We start from the raw sequence: 26,378 nt of genomic DNA on the forward strand, positions 1-26,378 counted from the left end.
GGAACACATCTGATTGCGTCTAATGGCATTTCCCATTGAACAGCATTGTTCCATACATATGTACATACGAGGACAGGAGGAAAACATCGTGAGGAACTGTGCACATTCAAGTAGCTGGATATGTAACCATGATCGATCCAATACGGGTTAGGTTCCCTTAAAGGTTGAGGTAGAGGTTTCCTTGTAGATGGTAGTCACTTCGTGTAAAAAATTGACTCACCCAATTCAGAATTCATGGTTACGGGCATACCCGGACTCCTCTCCAGAGTGGTTAGGATTCAACCGGAACTAAAGCCCGGAGGAAGAAGATACATACACAAACCTTGAAACCAACAACAGATATTCTTACGTGAACTACGGACGCAAACGTACGTGCATATATGTATATTATTTGTAAACGTTCAAACATACATGGCGGTAGCATATATTTTATAGTTTAATACCTACTTACTGCAATTGCCACACAATGCAGTTGCTACCTGAGTGTGCCTTATCAGCATTACTACTGTTACAATGGCAGTAAATATACTAGGTACTACTAGATGTAAGTACAATATATTTTGACGTAAATATCGACATAAAAGCGATATAAAAAAAATATTGATGTATTAGATGCAGCCAGTAGAATATACCTTCCAACCTATACATTTCCTAACAACTAGTTTAAATAAAGTTTTATATCAAAACCCTATTGAGTTTGAAAGATGATCATTTCATGATTTCCGTCTCGTTTTAGAAGAATTTGTATTTCATTTCATCATTAAACTTCATATTAGAATGTACTTTTTTTAGACACAATCCAAAGGCGCGAACATACCACGCCCAAACACCGGTTGTTTAGTGACGTTGTAAATCAAATCATCAATTATCGACAATCGTTTACACTTGCGACGCCGCCTTGTAAACAATCTGGACATTAAAACTGCTACCTACATTTTACGACTATTCAATTTGGGGGAAAATCGATTTTATTCGCCTGCCTTTCAATCGATTCCCGAGTAAAATTGCTCGGTGGATTGCCGTCTGATGTGCATCGATATCTTTCAAGTTGCGGAAGTGGTTAGCGGATACAGGCCAAACATGATAAACACAGCATAGAGGCTGGTTTTAAACTTTGTTTATTTCCTGAAAATATAACTTAGGTATATCATGTATATCATATCATGTAGGTCATCTTAATTAATTATGAAAAAAGTAATTCTGTTGTTTTAATCTAAGTGAGACGGTTTTCAATTATCTATTAACGGAAGTTTAATTAATAAAGTTCGACTGCTTCCTTAAATATTCAACTTCATTTATGAAATCAATAAATAAATTAAATTCTACAGAGATAACTAATTATTTCCCATCATAGGTACTTACAAGTTTTAGTTTGATTCTTATCTAAGACACTTCACTCACATGACACTAAACAGCACATAGAGTAACTAATTCCACGCCAGCGTGGCCAGCGACGTCATCGCACCAACTGAGAGTCATCTCAACAATTGAAGCACACATTACAAAACACTAACAAATTGATATGTTTATCTACAAAGAACTATAAATTCATTCAGCGGGCCCACCCTTTACGAGGGGACCACCCTTCGATTTAAAAATTGCAAAATATTACATAAATAATAAAAAAGGTCTTCCCCTCCTTGATACAATTTTGGCCGGCGCGGGGTAATGGCGCGTGAAGCTTTCTTTGAGATTTAAATAATCATACATTATTCATAGTCTGGCTTTGGAATGCGCGTCAACGGAAGAATTTCGAGCCGATACATATATTTACTTCATGATGTAAGTATTAATAGGTTATTGACCATAAATAACGGTGCTGATGGCCTTACGTATTTAAATACCCATTCATGAACCAACGATGTTCAAGCTGCTTTGACTGTGCTTACTGTAAGCAGCTATATCTGTGGTAAGCAGCTTAGTCTTTTATTCTCTGCATAAATGGAACATCAACTTTTAGGTATAACTATTATTTATTTTTAGCATCAAACTTACTTGATTTCATTTCTGACAATGCAATCAAGTAAGTGAAAATCGAAAACCTAAATAATTTCAGCAATTTTAATATACTTACAAAGTAAGTATATACAAAAACATAGAGATAGACATTGGATATTATTTATTGAACTGGTTTATTTTTAAAGCATTAAGCTCAATTAAGAAATTTTCTATAAGTAAACCATTATTCCTAAATTTTTCTCACACTCCAAAAACTGAAACTGAACTATATACTTACAACCCGTAAAAAATCAGTCGTCAATAAACTGCAGAATAGGGGTATCCTGTGTTTTAATTTAGATTTGATGGGAAAAGTTGAAACTGTTTTAATGTAGTAATTGTGAGTTGATTGGACACGGGAGACGAATGATAGTGAGGGCGAGAGGACCCCTTTGATGCACCCTTTTGAAGTACCCTTTTAATGAGAGCCCTACCCGACAAGGATAATTACTTATATACAAGTGTGATGGTTGCTATCTCTGTTTGCAATGTTACGTGGGTTTGACAGTACTAAGCTCATTAAAGAATTTACAAAGAGATCTTGTAGTAAATATTGGACCATAGGATGAAGCTACTACCTACGAATCGCACATCCCGACTCGTTCAATCCCTTTATAGTGCGAACTGCTAAGATATGCCGATTCCCTGCCTACCGTGTCTTTATTGAATAGTACCTACTTCAATAAAGAGTTAAATAAGTTACCTTCCACAATCTACATTTTATACTTACTTCACAGAAGATAGAAGAAGCACTGAAGTCAATAATCAGTGAAAAATTAATCGCTTCGCTGTTATTAAATCAGGAAAACAATTTCGGGGATCAAGATTAGGTAAGCTAAACTCCTCGCTTCACCCAAATCCCTCTGCCTTCTTAATCAAGTCATAATTTACAGTCACGTGTAATTATCTTAGGCTACGGGCCGCTATTTAAAGTTTCTTTTCCCGGTCGGCCGCCTAATTCTGTCTGTTTACGACTGGGCCAGATCGTACCAGATGCCTCTCCCACGCCTCGCTGTAAGGGACTCGGTACGATGTGTAGGCGATTACTTTTAACAATAAGTTTAATGTGTGGGCGGAAAATTGGCCCGTTTTTGGCGAATTGATGATGGAATTTTATATTTGTTTTTTCATGAGCAATTAAATATTTGCATTGCAATTTCACAGGGTATCAATATAGGATGTATTGTCAAAAAGAACATACCTAAGTGTATTTTTCTGTGAGCTTTTTTTTTCGTTGAACTTACTCATATAAACTTATTTCTAATCAAAACATTTTGTGATTACAACTTTCAACTGTCACATTTAAAAATTAAAAACCTATATTGTTTTTATTACCATATTAAATTCCTTCCGATCGTGTACAAGGGCTTTAAAATCCTCCTCCTACACGCTGCAATGTTTGGGATAATATTTAAATGCATAATTTATGTGTACGACCTGCCTTATGAAAGGTTTAGTTTCTGATTGGTTAAACAACAAATATTATAATGTTGTTAGATACATTTAAGTTATCTTTACTTTGAGATCATTGAGATAGTTAAAAAAAGTTCATTAAAAAAATTACATGTTTCAGTTTTAAAATAATAACTTTTCTAAAAAGGACAACTTATTTGATCTCATAATGGTTTATATTGCCCGTGTTATAAGATTGATCAGAATAATTGCGGAGGTAATAAGGGAGTCCCTTTGCGTGAAAGCCGACTTACATATTTTAAAACAGGATCATGGTTAAAGGCGTAGTCCGGGCTCCTCTCCAGAGAGATGAGGATTAACCAGGACTCATGACAGGAGGACAACGTAGAGGCTTGTCGAAGATTATCCCGCAATCTATCATAATAAGTACACAGGTTATTTCTTTCCATTGGGTATAAATCTCAACTTTTTATGCACCATTAAATATTTTATTAGTTATTAACACGTGTTCAACGGTTAGAACTGAAACATTCGTAGAAAACACTGATCATTAACATGTAAGTGTGATATACTACTAAATAATAGTCATTGGTGGTTTCCTCATTAACTTTACTATTTATGCGGTCACTGTTTGTTTACTCTTACAATAAAAGGACCTAAATTGACCAATAATATATACTTAGGTGTAATTAATCACAGTTTATTAAAAGACTTATTTTGAAAAAATGAGACACTAAACAATCACTTAGTTTTTTTGTAGCGAACTTGCAAACCGGAAGTTATACGCAGTGTAAGGCGGATATACTTTATTTCTTTTTTTATTTGCTTCTATTTTGTTATGTTCACTTTATTAAATTAAAGATTTAACACCAAAACATATTATTATAACAGCACACAGCACATACATATATTTATCACCAAAGATATCTAAAAGTATTAAAAATCGACACCCAACTATTGTCTCTTCGTGTAAGTGGGTCCAGAACTTTAATATTATATATCTGTGAATTCAATCGACAAAAGTCCTATAGGTCGGTCCCTTCGTATAAAAACCTCACTTTACCCAATTCAGTATCCTGGTCAAGAGTGCACCCCCGGCCCTGTTAATCCTGAAACAAGCACTGAATAGCACACACTAAATATGGATTTCAATATGTAATCGAATCAAGGCACTTTTCACTAATACACTCCATGAATAACTAGAGACGACCATAATTTATTTCTATCTAAACGTTCATTATTAAAACAAAAATCACCTAATAGTATCAAATTAACTTTAATAACTACCGTAAATCAATTATTCGTTTCAAACAGTCATCGACTTTTAAATCGTAATAAAATGTACAAACGGCAGTCAATTTATTTATTGCCTCAAAGTTGTAAAACGATATTATACGCCATAATGACGTGTGTTATTGGCATTTATTTCAACCATTTTACCATCAATGACCACTTGTTTAATTTTTATGATTATTGTTTAATTAAAACAAATTTGTTACACGAAATAAACAAATAGGTAACGTTTGTCTAGAATGTGTGTAACTGTGTAACCGTGTTGAAGTTTTTCTCACGGTTTCAAAACATATAAGTGCAGTCGTTAAGTTTATGTACTGTCCATTATATAAAGGAATAGGTTTGCAGGACGTCGGTAACATTTTGCAACATTGTTGTGTGCGCTGCGTGCACCGGACCGTGTATAAATACGCTTGATTTATTTATTACTCGCAAGAAAATGTCAACAATGCAACATTTTTAAAACTGAAACGAAAAGGATTGTGCGCGAAGGGTGCGGCCATTGTGCGCACCCTGTTATGTAAATGAGTACGCTGAAACCGAAAGTGTAGCCGCCCTTACAAAGAGAACAATCCTTGCGTAACCTTTACATAAATTATCGATACGCATTAGGCAAATTACTAACGGCTATTGACAAAAAAAGTTCGTCCAAAACCGGACAAAAACAGTTCAAATAATAAAAAAAAAATTGAACTAATCGTTGACATTATAAGTCCTTTTTGTCTTTGCGCAAGAAAAAGAGAATTTGCATAATATTGGAAAACAATTTGGTCGGCTGTTTTGGTTTTGTGGTGGACATTACTTTCATTTTTAAAACTCACTCTTGACCGATTTGCATTTGAACAGTTACTGGTTAGCGTTTGCATGAAGTGGTTATGATGTGTTGTGGAGTGATAAAGATCTCGAGTCAAAGTCTTTGAACGGGAAAATACTTGAAGGTAAATTTAGTAACAATATTATAATTAAATCACGGGTTTATTGCTTTTTGTTTCCAAAATTAGACCAGTTTTTTTTTTGTTCTGTTACTAAGTTGTTTTTTTATCACCAGTATGTATCATCAGTGTGTAGGTCCCTACTGTTCTGCCCCAGTAATCGTGCACTAAGTTAGATTTGACTCCGGGGTTACTTATGGGTGTCGTTTCATCTGGGCTAGAAAAATATAATTGGTATCCATTTACACGGTGCAAGAAAATCACGATTACCACCTATCTGTGAGCCAAGATTCCCGACAGCAATAAATTGTTTTCCAATCGTGCCTGTTTGGCTTTGAAACCGGTGCGTGATCTCAAGTGTTTCGCTCGGAGCAAACGTGAAAAAGTTTCATAAATACGGATCGTGTCGTACATATTTCGATAAGTACGTTTAGTAGTTGTCGTGATTTATATTCAGGTGTGTCGTGTTCCCGGATAGTTAAGTTTTTATAGTCACGATAGAGGGTCGAGAGTCGACGATTTGTTTATCGGTACCAGCGAGGCGACGACAGCCGATGACACGGTATCTGCTATGTCGCCGATCTCTTTATGTGGAAGTGTTACGTTTAGTACCCTATTTATTGCTTTTGGTTGGCTCAACGCACTGTCGAATAATCGAGGGATTACTTCAGATAGAGTGCCCGTGGGAATGATTTCGAAAATATTTTCGGTATTTCAAAGACCATCGAGGGTGATAACAGCGGTATTATTTAAGAAACATTAAGCCTAGGACTTGAGTTAATTTATCATAACACGTTCTTTTTTGTCAATTTATAGCAAAACTGTTTTAAAGGCAGCTTTTGCTCTCTACTATTATTTTAACATTTGTTGGTTGCTCTAACTAGTCACAGCGTTACTTTCTTACAGTCGCTTATGTTCTTCAAAAAGTGAAACTTATTTTATCAAAAGCAAATATATTATTATTTCTATACTAAATATTTATTAGTAATTCCACCTTGACAATACTAAACTTAAAAGCAATTCCTGCGCGAGCTAGAAACTTTCAGTTCCCACAATGTCTATATTCTATAAAATGTCGTTCAAACCGCAGCGATCCAAGATGGCGGCCGACCACAGGCATCCATCAGTGTCATAAAGCTGTATTGCCGGATCGCACTCCATGATTACTATGAATCATCGTAAATCAAACCCGCAGCCCGCAGCCTAGTCTAATTGCTAGATCATGTCCTATAAATCAAAATTTTTGTGCGGGAAATTTTTCATTTATCTTCAACTAGCTACTGCTCATGTGAAATATTAAAAAATGTGGGCATAAGTGCTCCATATACATTCAAACAAAATGTTCATTAAAATTAGTTTAGCCGTGAAAGCGTAACAGATATACTTAGAGTGACAAACAAACTTTTGCATTGAAGTATAATAACTTAGGTATTAATAACTCCTAAATTGCGTTGGAGTTGACAAAGTAATATTGAATGAAAGTTGCAACTTTCATGGATGTTTCAGAAACAAAATATATGAAAAGATTCGCTTAGACGTAAAATGTAGCGGGCTACATTTTATGTTTGATGTTGTTTGTTGGTGGTGAAGGCTGGCCTTCTTGGTAACAGTTGTAACACCGTTGAAATTATTGCTTCATCCATAGTAAGGAAGATAATTGAAAGGCGAAATTAAACTTTTAATTTATGGTTTAGTATTACTTTGCAAATTTAATTTCAGAGCTTTGGGTATTTATTTCGATTATAATATGAATTGTAAATTTTGTTACTTATTAAGTAGTACATAAACTTATTTATGCTTCTATAAAAGGTTTAAAATAAGTTTAAAATACCAAAGAAACCGATGTCAGTGAAATAAATAACATTGACAAAAAAAAAATATTGCAACTTTTTATTGTGTCGAAACTGACAAAGCGAACACCGAACGATGTCGAAACTAATTTAATATCACATTATTAAGCTTAAAAAATTAAAGTATATCTAGTACGATCTTTAATCGGTAAAACGAAACAATTTAATCGACAAACCGAAAGTATTTAACGCTTAGTGAAATTTAATAAGCAGACATATTGTTTCGTAATAAGCTATTACTGCTATCAATCCTATTTGGTTCTTTAATTGCTGTAACTGAACAATTACATCATATCCTAGGTTAGTAAAAGGTGTACTTAGCTATGATTGTTTTCCTTAATGTAAGAGTATGAAGAACATCCACATTTTCAGTATTATGTCATACAAAAAATAACAACCTTCACCTACTAATAAACTTTTTATCCAGTAAAAATTTTCCATGAGTAGGTAGGTAATTTGTAATTGGACATCCTAATTAAAAGCGAGATTTTCCAATTTATTTGAGTTGTATGAGTATTATGATTTTTATAGTTTCACATGTGTTCTTCCGAGGATAGGAAAATTTCAAAATGGAATTTTCAAGTCAATTTTCTTTTCAGTCATCTGCACAAAAACTTCTCTCCTAGAGATTTACTTTGTATGAAAAATAATGTTGGCGTAACAGATTTCAAAGACTGTCTCTGAAATAAATAATGACTATGAAAGAGGCGGACATTGATTAATCTGCAGCTGACTGTAACACTAATAAGAACATAAGCTTCCGACTCGGAAATGCCCGTCTTATCTTATCTTACTTCTCTTCTTCCTTCTTTTCTGTTCCTCTTCTTCAACGCTAGCTTTACGCTACTTTTTAATGTTATTTTGCAATGAAAGTATTTTTATATACTTTAACCAGAGCTCAATTCAGTTTTATATATTCCATATACAATTACAGATATATCATAAAGATACGTTCACACCTACATCGCCACGCAGAGTTAATCCACCGTAATTGACTCTCGCTGAGAGAGCAATAAATATTTATTGACTGTTCCAATAAACCCTTACAATTAATACCTTGGCGAGTCAATACCTATAAATCTCTAAGTATATAAACAATCTACCTCTGAGTAAAGATAAAATATCAACAGAGTAACAGAGGAATGAAATTATTTCTTGAGAGGGAATTCATTGTTTCTATTTAAAAAAGATTTAATAAGTCACTATTTTTAAATTAGTATTTTTGTTTATTTTGTATAATTTCTAGTAATAAATATGAAAAATCAACTGACATTATCGAATTAGTAGAATTTTGTTTGTAATTTGGGAAACTAATACCCATTTAATTATTATGGCATTTGACTTCGCTTCATCGGAAATCAGCACAACTTGCAAAACATGGTAATTTGAATAATTTTCTTATTTAGCATCTTTAAACCACTAAAGAGCTGAAACATTATGGTAATTAAGAATTAAATTACACATAAATTAAAGTCAACGATGACATTACACAAAAATATATAATTTATTGTAACCGAAGCGTTCATTTAAAATTTCACTTCATGCCATTTCCAATAGCAGGCTAGAAATGCCGAGAACTCTAAGCCCGTAAATAAGTGTGGCATTTTGAGAGCCTCGCCTAGTATTTTACGTGCATTCGCAAATACTTAGGTACAATGCGACGGTGTGCCCTGTGGCCTTTGAAACGTGTTAAATCAGGGCGATGGGATATCGTAAATTATGCTTTATATCGTAAAAGGACGGTCCATTTCGGTTTGGAAGCATGCCCGACATGAGCTTGTACTGACGGTGCCACCAATGGCGACTCACGATTTGAAAACAGATTTATGATCGGCCACGATAACGGGGTTGCGATAAAAATTTTGCCATTCCAAGAAGCACGTAGCCCCATGGCATTGTGCCGCTTCATTATTAAATATGGTACCTCTTGTTAAAGCGTTCCCCGATTCAGATATTTTCACAAAGTTGTCTGCAAATATTATGTCGAAATATGGTTTACCTGCACATGTGTGCTATGATCTATTTATGACATGATTATATCATGTGGTCTTATAGCGCCACCTGTGTTTCATTCTCTCCTGACAAGGGGAATAGAGAATAGCTTACTTGTTCCAGAAAATTGTTCTCGTCAGCTTTTGGAGATCATACCTACTCAAATTTTAGTACATCCATGTGTGTGTATATAAGTATTCCTTATTACATTGTATAAGAAGAAGAATAATTTAACCCAAATACCCAGAAACATTTTGAATTTACTCACTTGCTTTGTATAGCAAAAGTAATTTTATGGTACAAGTTTATGTAGATACCTATGTATTAACATTCCTTATATAATACTTATATACGTCCTACAAGATTTCTTTATCACGGGTTTTTGCAGGTAATATTGATAAGTGACTCAAACGTGTACACGATTGTTGCAGCCCCTCACGAATTTCAGTCGTGGTCACAACGCGGCTAATAAAATGATAGCTGGAGTCACGATTTTACATCACTTGCATTAGTTCTTTACTGATAAATCTGTTAATTTCTGTATTGTATTAAACACAGAGTTTTCAAGCCCCAAAGTTCGAGACTTATGTAATGTCATATTAACTCAATACTATATTAGTATAGCTACAGTCAATGCTAAGTTGTAAATTTCGTTAGATGTGTTTTGAAAATTAAACATCATCACGTTGCGGCATCAATCCCAGTCATACTCTTCTATAGCAATATCCAATAAATATGCCATTTTCAATGTGAAAAAAAATATATATCTATGTCAGATCCGGGATTGAACCTTCATTAAGTCCTCAAATACATTAACGAGATCGATGCCAATGAGGTCGACAAAATCTAGATAGATAGCTAAAATACTTTATTGCACCGTAAGAATAAAACATAGATAACAAACAGCACAACACATACAGAGATGGTACAAAGGTGTAATATAAAGTAAATTTAACTACGAGTATAAGAGACAGAAGAATTTGCGGTAGGTAAACCTACGGCAAATTTATTTATACAATCCACTTACAATTCACTAGAATAAATACTGTAGAGACGGATCATAATTAGGTGCCAGCTCAAACAATGAAAGTAATGAACCATGAAGTTGTGCGGCCCCAAGTGCCATTGGAAACGGATACGTCTTTCTTTGGAGTTGGTCACAACGACGAACAACAATTACCTACTAAATAATTTTATTTTAAAGCCGTACAGGCCTAAAGTTGTCAGAGTTTATTTCTAAGTACGAATACGGGGCATCAAAAACGCAGTTGTGTTCTTCTCCTAAATATCAATTAATATTTAAAATTATTGTTAATTATCCGTACCTACTGTGTTTAGGTTTTCTCAATTTGCAATAGTAATATTATATTTCATTTGCAAAATTAGAAGTTTCTTAGGCATTCAATTTAATTTTTTTTTATTAAATCCTATAATTAGGTAAGTCTTCAATGTCAAAGTCTTTTTTAAACCCGTGGTTCAGGCTACCCGAAACACGAAAATGTAATTATTTTCTTACCTATATTCATTTACCATCAAGTCGGAATATACCACGCCTATGTAGAGTCCCGCGTTGTCTTCCTTTATATAAAAATCATGAAATGAAATCTGTCTTCTACCCGAGGGCATTCGCTGAACGTCATCAAATACATACCTAATATCCTGTGTCTCTCTCCAGAGAAGTAGGTAGTGGCTATTTATTCACTTCTCACGATACTTCATCAACGTTGATCAATCATTAATAAGACATAATTATGATGAAGACCGATCGAAATAATGAGAAAATGGTATGTCGGGAGACTAGGTCTCCCGACGCACAATGGCAGAGAGTGCTGATGGCTCAAAGATTAAGTACTAAGCCACATAAAAGTTGAACAGTAAAAATTAAGCCTGTTTTATAGTGATGCATGATAAAAAAATAAAGCCTTTTTCAACTATGTCATAGATAACATCTTAACCGAATGTACATATTTTTACATAGAAATATAAATTCATCTAATTTTAATATGTTTAAGAGGTAGTCTCTGCCTACTCCTTCGGGAAAGAGGCGTGATTTTATGTATGTATGTATGTTTAATATGTTCATATCATTGTTCAATGTCAATTTTCATACAAAAAGCGAGCGGCGGCGGCTTTGAGAATAACTTCTGAGAACGTCTATCTGTAACCTGTATATTTAGATTCATAGTTTAATTATCTCAGGGAATTGATATCTTAAAGTTAATTTATATAGCTGTTAATTGAATATAATCATCTTAATAAGCTTAAGCATCATAATAACATATGTTACCTAACTAGGTACCTTTTAAATATATAATAAACGTAATGTCGTGTCCTTACCACACGCGCCATTTTATAAAAGCAGAAATTACTTACTAAAATCCATAAATCTCCTAATTCTTCAAGCACATAAAATACAAAGTCATAACTGTAATACGATGTTATAAACATGTATGACTTGTGTAGCACTGAGCAAAAATCAATGTCCTGGAAACGAGACCGATAAGAGTCGGCGTCAGGCGCACGCTATTATCGCTATAGTTTCTTTACGCAGCCAAAGCGATTCTTTGAAGTATTTAACGCATATTCAAACACTATGTAATTCGAAATTTAATTCAAACTTGGAATTAATCCGACGCCATCTTATTCAGGCGTGCGTACGCGCCTGCGCGCCGCGACCACCGCGAAATTACAGGCGGCGCGCGCTGGCCGCTCGCACGTTTAAAAATAAAATAAAGTTAAAACAGCGTCATTTTGTGCACGTGTGTGTGAGGGCAAGTATTTATTTATAGGCTAGTAGCTATGTAAATATACCAACGGCCAAGTCCGGTTCAGTATTTCTTGTGGTTTGCGAAACGTCTTAATTCGAGCGCCTTCAGAACAACCTACTTTGTACCAGCAAATTACACACGTATAAATAAGTTCCTAGTAAATCGAGGTGAACTAGATTGGATTGATTACGTTTACTGTTAGTAGGACGACTTGATTTGATGGAAAGTGATGGTCAAAATTATATACATAAATAAAATAATATGCTTTATACCTGGCACTGGCGCCAGTCCGCAATCACTCAGTACGTCCAGACAACGCCGAGAATCATAATCAAGAGACATATAAATTGCATTGCTAAATATCTTAACACAGTCTAGCAAAGTAAAAGAATCTACCAAAATCTTTGAGAAACCGCGACAGGAAAGATAATGAAAAACAGTGACAATAATAATAATAAACAGGTTAACCATACATTAAATTTCAAGAAAATGAAACTCTCAAATACTTAATAGCTTCAAATTGAATGCTGATTTTCATATAGCTACACATCCTTCCTATTCGTACACATGAGAACAGATTTAATATGAACCCAATCTGCGCTTTATGAACACAATTAACACTAAGCAAGACCGTTTTCATAAATAACCCCAAAAGCTATGAACGTACGACTGAGATTTAATTTTATTAAAATCGATTAAATCCTTGCCAACTAGTATCAAGGCAGAGCGTATTATAAAGTAGGGTGACCAAATAAATGAAATATTAATAAGAGACTCACATAGAATATTCACTTTCCAGTATTTCGAAACTAAAGCCTTAATTGGGTGTATTATTAATCTCCGTACTGACTCTTTTAAAAGTATGCCAAACGCATAAATGCGATTACATGGTGGGTGTAACAAATAACTTTTTCCCTTAGGTATATGTTGGAATTAATGCAATGAGTAACTTAATTATTTCTGCATAACATTCCCAAAATGAAAGTTATATTGAACTTAATCACGCAAAACTAGATATTTTTACCAAGTAATAATATCATAAAAATTTTCGAATTACATATTTGGTTACCCCATTCTAAATACTAGAAGTACAAGTGTTATAATTAGTTTAATGAAATATAAAGCAACTGCCTATATTTCAAACGATGGGTTACGTATGAAGCAATATCTGCCCCCAGAGCACGGCACACGCGACGCCGTTATTATCGCTAGTTAGTTACATAGTTACATATTACATACATACATACATACATACATAAAATCACGCCTCTTTCCCGGAGGGGTAGGCAGAGACTACCTCTTTCCACTTGCCACGATCTCTGCATACTTCTTTCGCTTCGTCCACATTCATAACTCTCTTCATACAAGCTCAGTTACATATTCTATATAAATATTCATAGAACCAGTCAAAAACACTTATCTTCAGCTACATCAAGTATATAAGTATGCTGTATGAAATAATAGTCACTGATTCGAAAATATTATCAGGTTACACGTCCCATGTAAAAGCAGTTGGAAACATATTTTATATATCTATAAAATATGTTTCCAACTGCTAACCGATAGGTTTTTCTATATAATATGTATATAATATATAATTTTATATATGTAAATGTTTGTACCTTAATTTACAAAGAGTAAATATTGAACGGACAAGCCTGCATGAAAAGATTGTGAATGTACCTATGTTTATAAACATACATACGTATATTCGAGTCTTTACCTCTTGTGATGTAGACAGAGCCAACGTCTTGAAATGACTGAAAGGCCATGTTCAGTTTTTTATAAACTAGTGCAGGGATCACGTCAAGTGGAAAGATAGTCTCAGCCAACCTCTCCAGAAAGAGGTGTGATTAAATTTATGTAAGGAATTTTAATCAAAACATTTGAAATAGTATGGCATTTATAAGGCTTAGTGCAGACTAACATTATGTGGAGCGAGATTAACCGGCGCGGATCGCGAGGCGGTATTTGAGAGCGGCGCGGGCGGCGGTCGACGACCCTGGCGTTCCCCGCCAACGCTACACGACCAAGTAGGGTTGACAGGCGACTCTCAAGACCATAAATAACTGTTCATTATTTGAGTAAACGAAATAAAATGTATTGCAAATTTATTACAATTACTTATGACCAAATTGAGTGTTTTTGAATTTAGTATTTCTAAGGTTTTTCATAAATTTTTCATAATGCTCATAATATGTGTAATCATAAACACCTTTCCAACTTCTCAAAAGAAATTCAGCTTCTCTTTATCATAAATATATTATCAATTTTTGAAAAGACAGTGTGTACAAAATCCTGTCCGAATGTTCGTAGCAGTTTTCGTAGCAGCTGTAGCACTTCGTAGAGCTTACCATGAATCATTAAGACATAGTGCAATAAATATTTAATTTATATTTTATTAACTTAAATAACATGATTTTATTTAAAGTTTTCCCTATCAACTCATAAATTTATTATATAATGCCAAAGGCAACCCTATTTGTAGTTCGTAGCGCTCGATTTTTAATTTTACTTCGCAGCTGACAGACGCCTGTATAAACACACCCTTAAGGTACAATTACATTATTTTTACATGCGTTATTTCAGTAGGTAATATTTATGTCCACACCAACACCACAAGATGTAACCTTTATATATACATATACATTTACAGAGCATGCTTATCCTATACCAAGAGGATTTCAAAGATATTTTTTTTATAATAAGATCTATCTCATCAGACGATAACCGTTACATATCAATTCATAATTCCGAAGTTTTTTTCCTTCTTTATGTTTCTTCAACTACTCATTCAACTAAGTGATCAACGTAAACTGCACACTATTTCTTGCTTTCAATATATAGTTATCTTTAATAGAATGAACAATAAATTTCACACGGGGCAGCTCACGCGCATCTTAGATTGGTATCACAGATCGTAAAACGTATCTACCTCTAATGCTTGATTGGCAATCATGCCTCTTTATAATTAACAAGAAAATAACAAAACAATTTAATTGCTCCGAGATATTTGGGATATAGATAATTTGCAAGGTGCAGTTAGTGATATATAGCCAATTATATGATGATTGGGTGCAAAGATATTTCGTGAGTGTTGTCGAATAACCTTATAGATTAGGTTGACCGCCACCGTCTCACGGTCACAGCTTGAAGGTGAACTTAGTGTTGTGATAAACCTTATCTTATTAATTATATACTAATAAAGTTGTATTTGGTAGAAATAAAGTACGAGAATGTCTATATCATCTTTAAATAATATAAACACCTAAATGACTTAACGGCTATCGGTTCCAAACATTCCAAGGCAGTTTAAATTTCAAGCCAGCCAATAAATATCTATTTCCAGAAATTATAAAAATATCTAGATTTTTTAAAGGACCTGAGGTCCGCGCTCCGCTTTTAGTAATAGTAGCATATATTATTCCTGGAGGCTTTGTCTGTCTTTTTTGAGTTCATTCGTTACAAGCGAATATTTTCTCCTTTTTATGGATCTCTTTAATAAGCGGAAGCATTGCGGTTTGATAGAGGTACTTAATTAGCGTTTATTGCAAAAAATATAGGTATAATCTTCATCTTTTACTTCATTTCCATGAAAGTAACTAATCCATAGGGTCATAAAATCTCGGTCTCATTTATCTTGACATCTTATTCTAAAACAAGTCGCTGTTCCAAGTTTGATGTTATCTCGTGTTCTGTAGCAATCATCTCCTACACCCCAAGGAAGGCACCCCCTTGGAAACAATAAATATGTCAGAGGAGATATTACAGAGGCAAGACGAGGCTTAAGTAAATTATTACTGTGCAAGTTTCGCCCAAAGTTCGCCGCCTAATAACTTTTCACATTTTATTGCCTCGAATAAGGCGAGCTTTCGGCTTAATTTTTAAGTTCTTGTTAAACTTTTTTTATTTGAAGTATGGATGACAGTGTAGTAATTTGTGCCTATTTATATAAGTATAGGTAGGTATATATTTTTTCAACTAAGCAATCTACGCCTACTTATCTATCCTTTATCTAGTGTAAAAAATAAAATATTTTTTATTTTAAGGTTCATATCTATACAACAATACAATACCTAGTTATTTAACTTACATATGTCAAAAACAATTAGATCCGTTTCATAAAAAATGTACTGTGTTTGTAATGTGTTAGGTACTTTTTCCTAATAAAGCGTGTGTTTTATTCCATTTTTATTATAAAAATAGAACAAAATCTAAAAACTAGTTATTCTTATTATAGTTTTGAAGCAGGTAGGTTTTGTTATCGGTGCGTGGTCGGATTCAGTTAGAAACTGAAATTTCAATTTAGATAAGCATGCGTGATGCCCGGTGCTCCGGCGGGCAGCCGCTATAAAATATTTCCCCTGAGCCCGACGCCGGGTTGCTCTATGGGACCAAATCACGAAATAAATATACGACGGACCTCTTTTATTTCGGTACCGTGCCTTTTCCATTTTTGTTTTAATGTTGGTTTACTATGGTTATATTTTTAAGTGAATATTGTGTAATGTATTTAGGATTATGGAATATAAACACGAGATATCTGTAACAAATAGTATGTTGATTGACTTTTAGTAGATAGGCAGTTGTTGTCATTCGGTTCGGTAATAGCAATTAAACCCAAAATGTCAAAAAATGTGTCTCAATCTCAATTGCCTGTAAACGTTATTTTTAAACTTTGAGTCTTAAATGAACCAGAAAAAAATGTTAGAACAAATAAAATAACAAAAGTTTAATAAAATACTAATTTAAAATAAACATTTTTGTCCAATTTATAAGATACCTTCTTTAACTTTTACCGGTAAACATTCTTCAATATTCATCTTACACAGGGGAAAATACTTAAAAATACATTGTACGATCTCCTTACAAAGCAACCAAAACAGTTTCCGCAAAAAAATCAGGAAAAAGCGCGCCAGAGAAAAACAACGAGGCCATAAAGAAAGAGCAGAGTTGGCGGGCTTGATGCGGCTTGCTCGCTCAGCAGCGCCCTCATTGGTCGCCGCGGCCCCCTCCACCTCACCCCCCGGCGACCGTAACTCACTCTTCACTTGTTTTTACGGCCGCCATTTTGTGACGTTACGTTCGCCCGCGCGGCAGCCCGCGCTAATCCATACCCACAGACCGAATGCTGATGTACACGTGTGTGGGTGACCTAACCGGTCTATACCGCTCTTTTTACCTCGCAGTTGGTATTGGTAGCACAGCGCGAGGAATTTCCTACTAATGTGTGAGCTCTTTGTATCATCGCCAAGGGCTTGTCGTAAAATCGCAATTATGAGAATCACGATTAGAATATTTGGCAGCAATATACGATAAATATTTAAAATTTTGATTTATTTGCACTTTATGAAGACATTTATTTGTACTTAGATTTATATTGATGGGTAGATAGGTACATTTAGAACTCTGAATTACTCTCTTAAAAATTCAAGCAATAAATTACATGGGCGTAGACTTTCGTAGCCTTATGCAGAAAAATAAATCTTGATAACTTAAAAATACCTATATCTAAATATTTACGTTTAAGGATATCTATTTCTATTTTAAACATTAATGACGTCTTTATTACTTACAGTGTAGACATAGCCAATTATCTCGAAACATGTGAAAGTCACATTCAATTAGATGGCAGATACTGAGAGGTTGCTAGCCCATTGCTTAATAAAAGACAATTTAGAACTATCCCATGATTGACTTTTACAATGCAAGTCTTTCAAAAGCAGGAAACATTAGACTAAGCTTTTTTAATAACTACTTATCCCAATGATTCAGTAAAACACAAGTCAACTTTTTAAAAAGACTCAATCAAGAATATTTCCTCAAGACGCTTCCCAAACGATTCCCTCCATCCATTAGAACCCCTCAAACCACGCATTAGTATGTATGATAAACGGTCATCCATTACGTGACGTCATTACCCCGTATCTCCTAATGAGCTCGTCCCACGGAATACAGAAAATGTAATCTCTGTATTCTGTGGCTCGTCCATAAATGCATGAGAACGTTACACCTATCTTCATGTCTTAATCCCTCTCATTAAGATTTCGGGTATCTTATTTGCAGAGAGACAGAATTAATTTATTTTTTACGTCAACCATAAACCCATTTAAGTATTTTAAAAGGAATGCTGAGATGGTTTGGTCATATGGAGAGGAGGAATGAAAGCAGGTTGGCTAAGAAAACACGAGGAGAGTGTGAATGGGATCAGTGATGTGGGAAGGCCTAGATGAACAAACCTTGACAGAACTAGGTAAGTACAGTACATCCTGGGGCTTGCAAGAAGGGACTTATGAATGTGGATGAAGCGACAGAAATATGCAGGGATCGTGGCAAGTCTCTGCCTGCCTCTAGGAAAGAGACGTGTTTAATGTAAGTTTTTTTTACCCAATTTGCATAGGTACCTATTAGTATTCACGTTTTTAAAAACTGTAGTTAGGTATATATACGCAACGAAGTTCTTAATATGTTTCGATCATTTCACACACACGACTAAAGTTTAACTTCTACATTGATATATATAATCTACCAAAACAAAATTTGTTGTTGAAAATGAAGTTTTATTCAGGTAGAAGATAGCAATAAGTAATGTCGTTACAAAATTAACGTTTTGGCTACGCCTTAATCCAATGAAGCCACAGCTAATTACGGTCTTAAACTCAAATATGGCTTCAGCATCATAGGATATTAATTACAAATAAAAGTTATTACATCTTCTTTTGTTAATAATATACCTACATGGTATGGCTGGCAATCAAACGTATAACTTGAGACATAAATTATGTCCAGTATCAACAACATATCTCACAGACCATTAAACGCTTCTAAAACACAGTTGTAAAAATAAGACAAACACAAGAGAAATCTCTGCAAGATCTTAAAAGTACTGATGATGCAGTGAAACGGGTAGAGTTTTATAGTGGCCGTTTATCGCAGTAAAAGTGAAACGAGCCTTTAAACCGGCAATTGTCGCCAGTTCTGAGCCCTTGTGTTAACTTAGGTTCATTTCCGACCTTAGCGTGGGTCAACAAATAAACGATTTCGGTCCCAGGTAAATTATCAGTTACAGATACATATGTTAATAGTAGCCAGTGCTTTGTTTTTCCTGATACTTTTAAAAAGAACTAGACCATAATACCTTTCCTATGGAAGTCGTAAAAGGCGACTTAAGGAATAAGCACATATCATCTAGTGCAGCTTTCAAATCATAGTCCAATATGGATTAGGAAACTTTAGGTTACGAACTTTAGACCGAAGTCGCTTTGTCTAAAAACGTGACTTACCGTGAGGATCTTACCGAGATTATTACTTGGAGGAAGAAGAAGATAATAATTTTAAAACAACATTCGATACCAATACATGCCGCGGCAAGAGTCTACATGATAATTTACATTTAGCTTGAGAAGGAATCTCATGCATGGTTTAAATTTAAAATAATAAATTAGTGAACTATATATTTAACCTTACATGCATTACTTATTAAGAAAAAAATATATTATTATATTTATACAAAAATACTGCGGCTGTAAATTTTAAATTATTACGCTTCAAATTTTTATTCATGAGCTATCCCAAAAACCTTGTTTTGAATATCGTTACCAGGTCATTAACATAACAATATTGAACCGAACAGTTTGTTTGCCTCTACAATTATCACTAACATTTTATTTTAACGCGCATTTGTTTTGACGTCATACAAAAGAATAAATTAAATACCGATACTTTCCTTCCTTTCTTTGTGTACGGTTGAGACACTAAGTACCTATGTGAGCAATACACGTTTTGTTATTTTTCAATGACCACTACTCAATCACAATTTTATTTTATAAGAATATAATTTAACTTAACAAAATTCTTGACCACTTGAATTTTCCTACAGGACTAGAAAAAAAAGGCTGATTTAGAAACTCATTATTTATAAACAACTTTAATTCTTTATGAACAAACCAACTGGGAATTAAGAAACAAATTCATATGTCCACGGCTGGAGGGCTTTAACAAATGTTTAGTCTAGTTAAGGGACGTTGATATATAAGATCCTAAAATATTCCTCGTGGCGCATCACCATAATCCATTACGTTTAACAGTAAAGTCACCTGAAAGATTGATGTGTTGAGGAACATCTTCCCAAAATATCAGCTCCAGGGGAAAGCGGGAAGAGGGGAACTGTGCCATATGTTACTTATGGGCAAACCACCAAGAGAAAACGTCTTCTCGGACGATTTTCAACCTTAAATGTTCGCCATTGTGACTCTTAAAGTTTACCAAAGCTGCGCTTATATTGATACACCTTCTAGGTGACACCCGAACTGTCGATACATTTCACAATTGTCGTAAACTCCTGAAGACGGAAGGGGAGCGCAGTAAAATTATCATTTTATGCCGTTCGACGACTGAAATGACACAGGAACGCTGTAAAACTGATTTATTGTACACATCCCAGAAGTCACATGCTGAATTTTTGATGAGATCTTTGTTTCAAGATATCTAGGGCGAATAGAAAAAAAATACTAGGAAGATATTAATTTTTTAACAAAACTATGTCAACACACAGATTATCTGTCTGTTCTCCGTAAGAATATAACAATTATTTCATAGCGGATAGCATGACAATTGAACAATACATAGATACATACATTGTTACGTGTGTTAATAGATATAAGCATAGTTGGAAAACAATTCTATTATTAAAGAAGTTCTTGCATGATTTTAATGTAACATTAAAAATGTGTGTCCTATGCCTCTTGATCTCTTCAAAATTTTTGGCTCACGCCCACGTAGGATATAGGCGTGATAATTATGTAGGTATGTAAGCATATATTAAAAATGTAACCCTTTTATCCCGTTTATCTAAGCCTCTAATAACAATTACCAAGAGACAAATCTCATCAGCACCAATTACCTTCTCTCAATGAGATCGTAATTGTAAATCAAGGGATAATAAGAGTCAAAATACGGTCCGTAGCCGCGCACGGGGTACGGCGGTACGCGACAATTCGATTAGACCCGCCACCGGGCCATTTTATTGCCCTATATTTCCTGATTAGACCCACTCGGGCCTGGTCTGTCGTGGGGCACTGTAATAAGCCGATTGGATGCTATTGTTACTTCTAAACCTACCTAAGGTAGATATATTGAAGGTTTATTTGAAGCTCAAAAGACACATACAATCGTATGATATAAAAACTTTACAACAATAGACTATTGTGTTATTAAATTAGATTTTTATTTAGAAATATTTGTCGCATAAGATTTCAAATATATTTGCACGAGATTTCAAACATACATAGCATAAGATTGGTGCGTAGTCTCACACATGTAGTTTAAAAATGAAAATCGAAATAAATTTCTCAGCTATCTAGGTATTCAAGCTCAGAGTCCACCAAAAACAATATATGCTTAAATATTCTTACGAAGCAATAATTGTACAATTGATGATTACACTTTAAAAGTTTTGTCTAAAAACAGTAGTCTTACAATTTAAGAATTTATGAAATAGATTCATTTTCAAAAATTGGTAACATAATATAACTTATTGAAGTCACATAACTTAAATCTAATTATATCTTCTACCGCTTGTGTAGAAGAAGCGAATTACACTGCAGCATTTTCATCGGACGTCGATTTACGAATATAGATCTCTTAAATCTAAATCGTGGACGAATGCACATTGTCTATATTAAAAAACATGAATGAATGTAGAACTAATTATGTCAATACGAATATTTCGTCAAATAAATAACGATAAGATTTTCTTAAATGCAAGTGAATTTTTGGTTGCAAGCTCGGGTCACACATGTTTATCACTAATATAATCCTCCGTACTGTAACAGGCTTTTCTACAAAGCTCACTTTTAATGTACTTTTTGATTTTTCTATCAGACATTTCAACAACACTTTTTGGTAATTTATTATAAAATCTTAGATATACAATAAAGGATAGTTTTTCTACAAAGCTCATTTTTAATGTACTTTTTTATTCTACCAGACATTTAAAGTTTACCACTTTTTGGTAATCACTACATAGTATAAAACAAAGTCGCTATTTTAGTCTGTTGGTCTGTATGCTTAAATCTTTAAAATTACGGTCAGCTTTTTTCATTATTTTCGGCATAACCTTCTGTTAAAGTTCAAGATGCACCATGCAATTGTGTTTATTGATGTTTACAAAATTCACAGGAAGAGATTAAGAGATATTTTCATTGGCTGTGGCAATTACACGGCATACGTCAATGTACATATTTTCAACGCTCAGCCTCAAGTATAAATGTTAAGTTTTTAACTTCCCATAATACCATTTTATTCTCATCATTAATACAGTTATAAAGCACAATCGATTGAGGCGCCAGAGCTAGATCGCGTTAAACGCAATGAATGAGAAATCAACTGTCGCGACCTCTCGCGAAAAACGCATTAAAACAAACAATGCAGTAAAAATAAATCTAACTGCCTATAAAAAGTGCCATAACTATCACTTAAACGCTATTGTGCTCCGTAGCGCCTTTTATCTGCATTACCGACGAAATGCAACTATGTGCAGTCATACGTTACAAAGTGACACGCAAACTTAGTTACTTGCTGTATCTCACGGCATTCATGATTTTTTAGGCTTGAAACTGGCGGAAGATAACACCTTATATCAATATCGCTAAAGCTCAGAGTTATATAATTAAATCATATGAACTTTTTTAGGTTAGTTAGATTTGTCTTTTGTACCTTTACTGAAACTACTTGATCTATTTTTATTTCAAAGCTTTTTTACGGTTTTATTCAAGGAGTTAAAATTGTATTAATTGTATGCTTCATATGTTAACGTAATTAAAAATACATACCTATTTTATTATACAGACTACCTACTGCTACAGGTAGTTTTTTACTACCAAATAAATGTTAAGCGATTTATAGACCAATCAACATCAGTCAGGCGTGAACACAGGGACTAATCATTTTAATAAATTACCTATTCATTGATTTTAAAAGACTTCATTATTTTTGAGATATTTACTGCATACGTTAAGTAACGCATAAGTAAATGAGGTATTAAGGTACCTAATTGCAAAAAATGTGTTTGACTGATTAGTAGATAGACAGATAGGTAGACTCTTTATTGCACCATGAGAAAAAGAAAAACAGAAAATGGCATACCAAAAATATTATATATTAAATTCTTCATCTTCATAAATAGTAAGCCCATACGAGGTTGCATGGAGAGAGTTATGAATAGGGTTAAAGCGAAAGAGATATTCAGGGATCGTGATAAGAGGAAAGTCGTAGTCTCTGCCTATCCCTTTTATGTATGTTCTGATTAAAATCTTGTAAACCTTTAAGTACAGCCTTAGCCCAGTAAAATCTTATGTTTATCATACAGAGGCGTTTTACACAGTAATAATAAACCCGGTTTATTAGCCTCGCGGTGCAAGTCCTTATCGTCAATTAAATATCGTTTTTATTAGGAACTGGATACCTACGCCCCGCGGTCACTACATTCTGCCTTTTCTTTATTTTATATCATAACTTTACCTGTTTTGAATTTTATGGCACTGCATTATCAGACAATGTTACCCGTGTGGGTAGTTTTAGGTACTGTCGATGGATTTTATACATAGTGGACGTAATATCAACACACTTAGTGATAACATCTTTATAATGAAAATAGCAAAACTCATAGGTTAAGCATTCTCATTTTAACATACCTCATAAACTTCATGTTCAAATACATTCATTAAATACTTACCTAGTTATACTTTCGCCGTCGTATTGCAAGAAGCCATGGATCTGAAAAAGAGAACAATAAATTAGTTTTAATGTAGATATAAAGTCTACAGATGATAATCTACAAATTTACGACCAAAAATGTAACTAAACACGTCAACAAAAAATATCTTTCTCAAATAAATCAGTAAAAAAATGTTGATGCCATTATTTATTTAAACGAAAACATCACGATCCATAAAACTCTAGGATTCACGTCCTTCGGAACAATGAATACAAAAAATACACCAAGATCGCTTTTCTTCAATGGTTACTTTATATGCAAATTCTTTGCAATAAAACTTGGTACCCTCTCCTAGCTTTATGTAGAGAGCACCAGACTCGAATCCAACGTTTTATGTATTCGCGAATCGACGCAGTTTTATTGGTATCGACTATCGATTCGTCGGCAGTCGAGAATTCGGAAGTAAAGTCAGCTATTTCAAGTATTCAACAGCTAGCCGTGCCTATTTGATCGCTATCAAATTTGATTGCTTCGGATAAAGAACCCGTTTAAGTTTTCTTTTGTTGTTTCATACAATGTGAAACATTTTCCCACAAAAGAGGCAACCCTGTACGGCAAATGTAAATGTTGTATACATAATATATAAGCAAGTACATGCAACGTATCTCCAAGAGATTACATTCTCAAGAGGCCAAGAGCGTCGCCGTGTAGCGACACCCGACAAGGATCTTATATTTCCATAAAACGTACATTTTACGAGCACACCTGTACTCTGAACCCTCTCTCGGCACCAAAATTTAAGCCACACTATCAACTTGCCTACTTAGTGCACCATTATCATCACAAATTAAATATGTCTAAGACATAACCACCATACGTTCGACTTTACGACTAAAAGTTTAATAAAATCTCTAATAACATTCCAACATCATGTCCACGCTTCTCGTAGCGTTTATCATAACTACCCACCTACACATAAAATGTGATATATGCCATGTCCAATTACTCGTCATATCTACTTTCGTATATAATTTCTAATATTTTTACCAGTCATGGGGGTTCAATCGTATAAATAATTATACTTTATGTTGAGGAGCGCCGCCTTATTTTTTCTCTCAATTCATGTAACTAGAACCGTGTTGGCTGCACTATAAACTTCTTAACAAACTGCCACATGAAGCCATATCTTGTATATATTATGAGCTTTTTCGTTTAAACCTGAACATCCACTGCGACTTGAAATGGTCATAAACACCTTGACAGTCGACAGGATATTTTGCCTTATGATTATGCCGATAAAGTTTAGTTTTCAATCGATAAAATTGTGGTGACTGAGAATCGAAACCTGTAAGACATTTTACTTAACTGTTAATGATGCGAAGGTGTAGATACAAAACCCCACATATTTCACTGAGTAAAAATTTAGGATTATCTTTTTTTTAAATAATTTTGTTCGTATTTATTTGAGGTTAGGCTTGAGTTTACACCAACAAAGTATTTTCAGTGCTTGAAATTCCAATATTCCAATAAATCTAACTTACTCGTGTCCTAGAAATGTTACTTGTTTACAAAGTTGCAGTATCCGTTCAGTAAACGATTTACGTCTACAAAATAGATGGAAACAGGTAGTTAGTATTTCGTCTATTTCTACTTAACTAGTTTGTATTGCCCTATTTTAACGTATCTTACTTAGTAGTTAAATACTAAGGCAAATAAAATACTGCTGCTTTTAGTAACAATACATTAGCAGTACTTTCCGAAGGCGGTTTGTATTTCTATTCTAGTTTGTTTTAGCGGAATAATTTTAAGTAAGTAGTATTCCATTATATTTATTAGATATTTCGCTTTTAGACGTATCACAAGAGGTCTACCTTAATTATTTTTGTTTCGGTCAGTAAATGTTTATAAGATGGATTTTTCTCATAAATACTATTATTTATTTACTTTTATATATATTAAAAATAATACTTACTTTACTTTTGTGTCTTCAAGTAAGATAAACCTATTTCTCAAACAATTTGAATGATGGAATCAAATAAGTAAGTAAACAAACAATTCCTTGCCCTCATCAGGGCATTCTTTGGAGTGCAGCCAATAAACCTGAAATGGTCTGTTCTCATTACGACAATGTTGCTACAAACATCTAAATTACCTATGGAGCCGTCCGACTGAGTTATAGTAGCATAAATTAAGTGCAAGGTACGCCCTCTGTAGTTATTGGACTACGAGACCAAGGGGGTCGCTGAAACGTCTAGTTGGGTTCCATTAGACTTGCTGGATACCTACAAAAAATGTTTTATGTGAAAATGCTAAACTGAACTCGCTAATACAAAATCCCTTAAGTTTTGAATAATTACAGAATATATAAAATTAGATATAATACCTACTAATTATGTAGTACAGATCGAAATCGGCA

The 26,378-nt window shown here is 34.1% G+C and overlaps 1 protein-coding gene across 2 annotated transcripts in view; it reads right to left on the reverse strand.

Moving 5' to 3' along the window:
* The window catches only part of LOC106137730 (homeobox protein abdominal-B), a 90,755-nt gene that overhangs the window by 42,682 nt on the left and 21,695 nt on the right, over window positions 1-26,378 (reverse strand). Inside the window, exon 2 of one of the 2 annotated variants that reach the window (XM_060946312.1) lies at window positions 23,981-24,021. The gene's annotated coding sequence lies outside the window, so the exon portion shown is untranslated. Of the gene's footprint in view, window positions 1-11,851; window positions 12,145-23,980; window positions 24,022-26,378 lie in introns of those variants that run through there. The other variant, XM_013338638.2, reaches the window with a different exon arrangement.

Source organism: Amyelois transitella, chromosome 10 (assembly GCF_032362555.1).
Source record: "Amyelois transitella isolate CPQ chromosome 10, ilAmyTran1.1, whole genome shotgun sequence".
Lineage (NCBI taxonomy): Eukaryota > Metazoa > Arthropoda > Insecta > Lepidoptera > Pyralidae > Amyelois > Amyelois transitella.